The following is a 9,265-nucleotide window of genomic DNA, read 5'->3' on the forward strand; positions in this document are numbered from 1 at the left end:
TAAGCCCCACCCACACCATTCAATGCCGTGAATTTCAGCAAATCCAGGAGCTTTGCCTACTCCTCCAGGAGCCCGGGAGCCTCCCAGGAATTCCAGGAGAGTAGGCAAGTATGGTCTAAACTGAGTATAGATGCTTCCAGTAATAGCTATGTTTTGTAAACTAGCCATCAGAATTAGCGGAAGGGCAGACAAGATGTCAGTGGTCTCCATTTGCCAGGTAATAGCTGCCCTGGTCTTTATTAATCAAAATGGACAGATATTGCATGTGTGGGCTGCCAAATGACCACTCTAAACTATCAAAATCCAGGCTCACTACAGTCCTTTACCGAGGTTACTAGAACTGTCCCTCTCCAATCTGGCTACCTCCCCCTCCACTCTACCGAAACCGCCCTGGCCAAAGTCACCAACGACCTCCTCTCAGCCAAATCCAGGGGTCACTTCTCCATACTCATCCTCCTCTACCTCTCTGCGGCCTTTGACACTGTGGATCACCCCCTCCTTCTGCAAACTCTTCTCTCTCTTGGCCTCTCTGGTTCTGTCCACGCCTGGTTCTGCTCTTATCTCGCCAACCGCACCTTCTCTGTCTCCACATCTGGCTCTGCCTCCACCCCCTCCCCTCTCCCGGTTGGAGTCCCCCAGGGCTCTGTTCTCGGCCCCCTACTATTCTCGCTCTACACTTCCTCACTCGGGACTCTCATCTCCTCCTACGGTCTTCAGTATCACCTCTATGCTGACGACATTCAGCTCTACGTATCTTCTCCTGATCTCTCTCCCACTCTCCTCTCTCGTGTATCTGACTGCCTCTCTGCCATCTCCTCCTGGATGTCCTCGCGCTTTCTCAAAATTAATATCTCTAAAACTGAACTAATTGTCTTCCCTCCCCCCAGGCTCCCCTCTCACCACAACCTCTCCATCGTGGTTAATAATTCAACCATCTCCTCTGTCACCCAGCTCCGTTGCCTGGGTGTCACCCTTGACTCCTCTCTCTCCTTTGTCCCCCACATCCAATCTCTAGCCCAAACCTGCCGCTTCCAGCTGCGTAACATTGCCCGCATCCGGCCCTTCCTCTCACAAGATGCCACCAAAACCATCATTCACGCTCTCATCATCTCCCGCCTCGACTACTGCAACCTTCTCCTTACTGGCCTCCCCCTCTCCCACCTCGCCCCCCTTCGCTCTGTTCTCAATGCGGCTGCCCGACTCATCTTTCTCTCGTGCCGCTCCTCCTCCGCCTCCCCTTCCCCTACAGGATCCTTTTCAAGCTCCTCACCACCACTTACATAGCCCTCTCCCAGTCTACTGCCCCCTATATCTCCAACCTCCTCACCATTCACACCCCTGCCCACTCACTGCGCTCGGCCAATGACTGTCGCCTCTCCTCCACTCTGATCACCTCTTCCCACTCCAGAATCCAAGACTTCTCCCGAGCTGCTCCCCTCCACTGGAACGACCTCCCTCGCTCCATCCGTCTCTCACCCAGTCTGTGCTCCTTCAAACGGGCACTTAAAACTCACCTGTTCCTCAAAGCCTACCAACAATCCACTTAACCCTTACCTTCTTGCACCTTCGCAAACATCCTTCTCTCGTTCTCCCCTCTCTCCACCAGCCCCGCCTTTCTCTCCCTTACTTTAATGGCTCCCTCCTGTGCCTGTTTGTCCACCCTCCCTTAGGATGTGAGCTCGTATGAGCAGGGCCCCTCTCCCCTCCTGTCTCCATACCTGTTCTTCTACTCCATCTTCGCTCATATGTCTGCCCGGAGTTCTGAAGTATTGGTACTTTGTGTTTATTGCTCTGTACTAGGTCACCCTGTATGGTCTCCTGTTTGTATTATGTACGGCGCTGCGGAAACCTTGTGGCGCCTAACAAATAAATGATGATAATAATAATAATTGATGAAATGCTACAATTCTAGAATTTGTTCCTTCATTGAAATTCAATTAATTTCTCCTACACTGCCTATAACTAATCCAAATGCAGAGTTTGTAGCTTGGTAATCCAGGTCCATCTTGCTTGAGGTGTCACTGTGTCTGTTTTACCATACTGGCACAATGTATGAGAGTGTTGATCGGTCATTTTACTTTCTCTGATTCTGCTTCCATGCCAGTGCAGCAGGTAGACAGATAGCAAAAGACAAGCAAACATGAGAATGTTGTATTGCTAAATGTGCTCATAGACAGCTTCCCTTTACAATGCCAATGTCTTTCCACATACAGTGGGTCTCATTTACAAAGCAAAAAGCCCTTGGTTTTGCACTTGTTACCATAGATGGTCTGCCTTAGCAAAGTGCGCCAAGGTTTGCAGAAGGCATACTTGGCTACTCTCCCAGAATGTCCAGGAGACTCACGAATTTCAGAGTGCTTTCACGTACCCCCGTGAGCCTTTCTCCCAGATTTTACCCACTTCTTAGTGAAATGTGTGGGACTGGGCCCTCAATTATGTGATTCATTTAATTGCCCCTCCCCCCCCCCCCTCCTGCTGTGAAATGCCAAAATCACATCATCACACCCCCTTCGCACTTGCCACTTGACCTTGCCTCCAGGATAATCAAGAAGGAAGATTTTACAAGTTGGCAAGTATGGCTGAGAGATAAAAAGAATTTGTGGTGGCAGGAGGCTGGAATTTTGACAGTTGCACAGCCGCCTCTTCAATCAGTAAATACATTTTTTTAAATTTTTCTGTTAAAATACTGCTTGGTATCAGGACTGCTTTTGTTACATGTGGCACTTTTGTGTGGTTAAGGTATTTCATATTGGACACAGAAAAAGTGCAAATCTCCACTGAAGTGCACTTGAACATCTCAAAACTGATGCAAATAGTCCTTCTGTAGAGTGAGAATGGCCCATCTGTATAACACGGAACAAAGTATGGGGTCCATAGTTTGGGGTCTTTTTAATATCTTTCACTTCAATGCTCTCACTCCACAAAATTAAATCTCATTTGTACACTACTCAAAAAAATTAGGTTCTTTTAAGCTACTGCTATGATCTACATGGAATCTCTGAATGCCAAAAATACCCAAAAATTTTATGGGACGCAGACAGCATCTCCTGCAACGACCTCTCATATTTTTTTAAGACATTCTGAACAACCAGAGACTTTGTGTGCAAAGCATGCTACCATCCATATGAAACATAGTGGCAGAGCACTGGATGGTAGAAGATAGACGAAGGTGGGCAGCACCCAGAATGAAAATTGTGAAAGAAAGGCCATACGCACTATATTTTTAACATTGGACAGCATGCATTATGGAAAGTGAAGAGGCAGCAATCAGAGGTCATTAGATGGACAGCAACATCACTAGATATTTAGACAAGTATATAGTCGAAGGTGGGCTGCACCCAGAAGAAAAATGGTAAGAGACAGATCACAAACACAATATTTTAATGTAAACCAGCATGCATCATGAAAAATGAAGAGGCAGTAATCAGAGCTCATTAGATGGACAGCAACGGCATTGGTAGACATTGTACGCAAGATGACAGACCAAGGCCATAATGTAAAAATTGACATGTATAGTTTAACAAACCAAGTACTATAGGGAATGCCACTTTTGTGTCTGAGGTGCTTGATTTGTTTTAGGCCCCCACAAAAGCAAACATTTTGGTTAGTTGTTGGTTGTCAAACCAGAAAATTGATCCTGCTTTGAACAATCAACTAATGGGCATTTGGCAAACATCTTCCTCAGTGGTCATCTTTCTCAATGGTGACAATATCATCAACATAATCATCATCACATTTGTCTAGTGCAATTAAAATGTTATTTTAGAAAAGAAGATGCACCAAATGAGCAACCATTAGGCAGCATGTGTGACACATTGGAGAAGAACAGCAGTAGCAGTATTCAGAGCTTGTTAGACGGACAGCGGTGACATCAGTAGACATTTTACACAAAATGATAAACCAAGACCATAATGTAAAATGGTGGAAAATGGAATTGTCCTTGGGCCCTCCCACCCGTGTGTTATACATATGTTCTACATTTACATAACTCACAATTATATGGTGGACACCCTAATATAGACAGAGTTGGAAAGTCGACATTAATGACATCGACAGTATTAGATCGACAACTGAAATGTAGAAAGTATTAGCTCAACAATAATATCCTTAACACTAACTCTAAGCATATAATACTGTCAACATTTGAATTGTCGACCGAATAATATTATTGTCGACCAAATGAATATTTAGCCGTTGACCGCATAGCATTTTACACAAGATGATAGACCAAGGCCATAATGTAAATTGTGCAAGATGGAATTGTCCTTGGGCCCACCCATATTTTAAAAAGAATATGCTTAGTTTCACAAACCAAGCACTTCAGCAACAGGGAATGCTTTTGTGGCTGGAGTGCTTGATTTGTCAATGATTTCAAGAACATCTATACAACATCAGTTCGTCCCCACTGAAATATAGCGTTACAGATTGTGTTTGTAATCGACGGCAACAACAGTACCCCTCATACAATTTGTAGTTCATTTTGATGAACACCAGTTTTTCTACATTTTGGGAAGCTGTGTCTTTTTCTCAGCTGTCCACACTCCAGCACACCATAGCTAGTTTGTACAAGGAGCTCCAAATTGCCTTTTTTACTCCCAGAATTCAAAGAGAGAGTCTGAGGTGATGATTTGTACATTATCATTAAAGTAATCCTCTACAATTCTACTAACACAAGTTGTATCAGATTGAGACGTACTGAAATTCACCCAGTTGTAATGCACACACAATTTTTGCTGTTATCGGCAATGAGGAATCCTGAGGAGAGTTAACGGGGTGAGACATTTTGCTTTGACATTCCTGAGTTCAAAGAGTAGCTTGCCTGTGAATGACCTAGCACTGTGTGCTAGCATCACTATGCTGAAAGGAGGAGGAGGATGAAGCTACCTGCGCTGTTGATGATACACTTACCAGGTGGGCTGTCGCAGTCATGTACTCTTTGACCAGTACCGCTTGTCCACATGTCCGTATTTAAATGAACAGTTGGTACTATGGCATTTTCTAGTGACTGAATTACATTTTGCTTAATCTTCCTGTACAGCTGAGGAATTGCTGTTCGGGAGAAATGGAATCAAGATGGAATTTGGTATCTTGGGACACATGACCTCAACTAATCTGCTAAAACTTGATGCATTGATGGTGGAAATTGGATGCACATCCAATGCGGACATAGCTGTCACGGCTTTAGTGATCAGCTGTGCAACAGGATGCTGGCTGTCATATTTGGTTCCTCTTGCAAACGCTTGGTTCACAGACAACTGTTGTCTAAAACTATGCTTACTCTTTTGCTCCCCTTCTGTATAGAAGTATCGCCAGCAGCAGGATGCCTCTTAGGAACTACGGTTTGTATTAGAAGAGTCAGTTTGAATTTGAAAACTGGATGCTGGGCCATGTACTTATGAGGTTGCTGATGAATGTGTTGACAGTGAAGATTGCATGAGGAGTCTATGCATTCAGCTGCTAGCTGATGCTGGGCTGCTTGTTACTATACAGTTTTTCACCTTTTGATAAACTACTTGCATGAACTCGCTGCAAATGGTGCAACAGGGAGGAGGTGCCTAGATGATCAAAATATAAGTGTTTTTTTAGTCTTATGTCCTGGCATGACAATGCGCTTACCCTGGGCATAAAGGGGTACCACTGGTGTTTGCCTTAGTTCAACACAATCATCATCATTCTCCACATTATCTATCAAATACAGATTCATTTTCTGATCCACAATTATCCCCTCATACTCTCATTACTACTCATCCTCATTTTTACAAATGGTTGAGAAATTTTAGGTTGCTTTAGAATTAGTGTTCGAACCTTAAACGTCAGACTCACATATAGCACCCAAGACACCCTTAGACTTTTTTCTGTAAGCGCCCAAATTGTCTTACAGGCTCATGGTGTATGTGGCTGCTTTGTATGTGACAGACCTACATTCTGAGAGGGAAGGTGGTGCACGGGAAGTTAAGGAAGATGCATGACCGTGTTGGGCACGCCAGTATGTGTACTAGTAACAGAACCCCTACGAGCAAGTAGTGGGCATGGTTAGCTTTTGTTGGCCACTGTAGGTGGTGTATGGAATGTTAACTCTTAATTTTTTTGGACAGATCACTGCATCAGAAACGTTTCCCTTAATGCTTGCGTCAAGTTTATTTTTTGTTTGAGATTGAGTGTTTGGATTTTGAGTATGCTTTGTTACACTTTCTTCCCACATTCCCTTTTCTACTAATAGAGGTTGCAAAGGTACTACTACTGCCAATACTGGTACTAAGATGCTCTTGATATGTAGACCAATCCATGGTTGACAAGAGAAGTAACTACTTGAAATTGAAACAACTTGCAGCTGCCACACCAGGTGAACGCTCGACAATATGGGGAAAAGGGGGGGGGGGGGGGGGGGAGAGGACTTTACCTTGTTACCTTACAATTCTGACTCTGCTCCACAATATTATAATTCAGACAACTGTTTCTTAAAAAAAAAAAAAAAAAAAATATTAAAAAAATATTTTTATAGGGGGGTGTGCTGCCCAGAGTCAAAGAGCACATTGTTTTTTGGCTGCTTAGTACTAGAGTTGTCACTGATAATGCCCCTCACACAACTGCATTCAGATTAAAACACTTCCAATTTTAAAAATATAATATATATATATATATATATATATTTATTGGTTTAGAGGGGGGGGGGGGTGTGTTATGCCGCTCACAGTCAAGCAGCACCCTATACCACATTTAGACTTTTCAGCAGATCTAGTAATCATCCAGCATGGTTGTGATACATCAAGGGTAATAACAAATATTAACATTGAACAGTCTAGAAAAAGAAGTGCCTAGGTTAAAAAAAAAGTTTTGGAATTGCATTGGGAGCAGTGTGTCCATCATTGCCTCAAACTATTTTTTAAGTAGTATGGTCCATAGCCCTCTATGTAACATCTTTCATAGAGCCATTTACAAAGTGGCAGCATTGTACATTGAGGGAATTATGATACAAATTACAAAGACATAAAACAAAAAGGTAAAAATGATCCAATATTTGATGTGTGGGAAACACTTACTATAAAGGCAGCAGCCTAAACAATTGTATTTCTGGTGGGGAGGTGTGTAGTTACCGTGAAGCATAAGTATTATCAGCTGTGTGTACTACAGTCTGCAGCAGAGAGCAGTCTTATGCTGAGGATTGAAGTAACAGGTGTCTCCAGGAAGGAACAGAAAATCCACTCATGTGGGGAATATGAATTAAAAAACAAACAAAAAACAACACGTTACAAACCACTATGATCTGTACTTTAATGGAAACCTTTAAACCATGACCAGTTGGGAGTGCAGGAGGGTCATGGTTGAGGTGTAATTACTCATTTAATATGTTCATGTACAATGATAACCTGTTAGTTTTGTACATAACTAATTTAGTTTGCATTTGTTCCTGCATAACTTAATTAAGCGTTACCAGTTTTCATTAGGCTGGGTACATAGTTACTTCACCATCCATGATACATTAAGAAAAGCTGTGTTTAAGCTAAACACTCAATAGCATGCATACTATTGCCTATCGTTTCCTACCTTTTTCTATTTACGGATACAATTTTTTTTTTTACCACCACACTTATCTAAAAGTAAAACCAACAAACCCATCATGCTGGGTTTCAAAAGCTAGTACCTCAATTAGTTTGGTACTTGGATGTAGTGTAGTAAAGGAAAGGAATACAGCATTTCCACTTGACCTTAGTCAGTTATTTTAAAAATCCCATCATGGTTTGTACTATATGTATGGCCAGCAACATCCATGTTTACCAACTCGTATTTGCTCTCATTAGTTTGCTCTATGGATGTGAGACAGTCTTGAGACAATAAAACCAGTATTCTGTTAACCACTCCTACATGACAATAGGCACAAAATACACACCATTAGATCAGTCTACAAATCTGTTACATCCATTTATGAAATTGCCAAGAATTGGGAGGTCACTGCAACATGCAGCCATTTATAGGCAAAGAGTCCCTTTTGTCACATTAAAACAGACCTTAAATTGTACACTTAAGACCATGATGTGTTCTTGACCATGATGTAGAGAAATGGTCTACAGACTTATGAGTGTAGACAACCAGAATACTGTAGCATTTTATAAAGGGACCAGTGAACCCACAGTGACATTACAGTGAATTGGGAACGTGCTCTCTGTGAGAGCAAACACTGCATGCAGCTGAAGCGTTCTGGTCTAACACGGAAACAGCATTTCCAATTCAGTATAACAGCAGAAGAGGCTCCTTCAGTCAGACCACCACTGTTCTATTCTTAAAAACAACCGTATGACATTGTTCATTTTGTTCAAACTACTGAGATCAGGACCATCCATATGAACTTTATTATTAAGCCGGGGAAGTCCTGTCTTCTCTGACATTTTAATGGGCAGCTCTATTAAGTCAGCAGACTACCTTGATTATAGCACTGGAACCAGATTGTCTGGTTTCACCCTCCAGCACTACACAGTGGTTGTCAGTTCCTGCATAAACATCGGTACAGGAGTAACAATCTGGCTCCATTTCCCTTGGCAATGACCAAATGATATACAGCAGACTTGCGTGGATAAGAAATGTGACTATTCCAGTCTAGACATAAACACCCCCCCAAAACAACAAAAAATTAAAACCAGTGAAATGACAGAGCTCTTTTTCAAAGTGATATTCAGACATCCAAGGAGGAAGACCGCTTATATCTTGTGATAGGATATAGTTGCATGTTAAACCTGGCTTATTTGCAGTTTGAGGAATAGTTCATACCTGATCCATGCTGAAACTACAAGTAGCACACATGTTACTGGTACTAAATCCATTATTAGATGAGGAATGCAACCAACATGACTGTGGGGGCTAATCCTGTGCTCTGGTCTTCACGAGTATATTCACAGCATGTTCTTTAGAGGTGTTATTCCATGTGAACCTACATTGCAATACCTTCAGTCGTTAGGGTGTTAAAGATGATTGCTCAAGGGCAAAATGGGTATTCCAATTCATATTTTTTTTACCCAAATCCAGTTTAAGCAGTATTGTGTCAGTGCACTTTAGCAAGCTATCATTGGGTGGTTTTACTGTATTGACCTACAACTCTAGTTCTACTTTTCAACAAACATTTGATATTTGTAATTGTTTCTTTGCAATGCTGTGCCTTCCGAATCATGCTATGTAATATCACTCGTTATGACGATAGCAGCCATGCTGTGTCACTATCGTGCTTTATACTGTGAACTGACCGACTCTTTGAATAAAACACCAAACCTGCAAG

The sequence above is a fragment of the Mixophyes fleayi genome, chromosome 5 (genome assembly GCF_038048845.1).
Source record: "Mixophyes fleayi isolate aMixFle1 chromosome 5, aMixFle1.hap1, whole genome shotgun sequence".
Lineage (NCBI taxonomy): Eukaryota > Metazoa > Chordata > Amphibia > Anura > Limnodynastidae > Mixophyes > Mixophyes fleayi.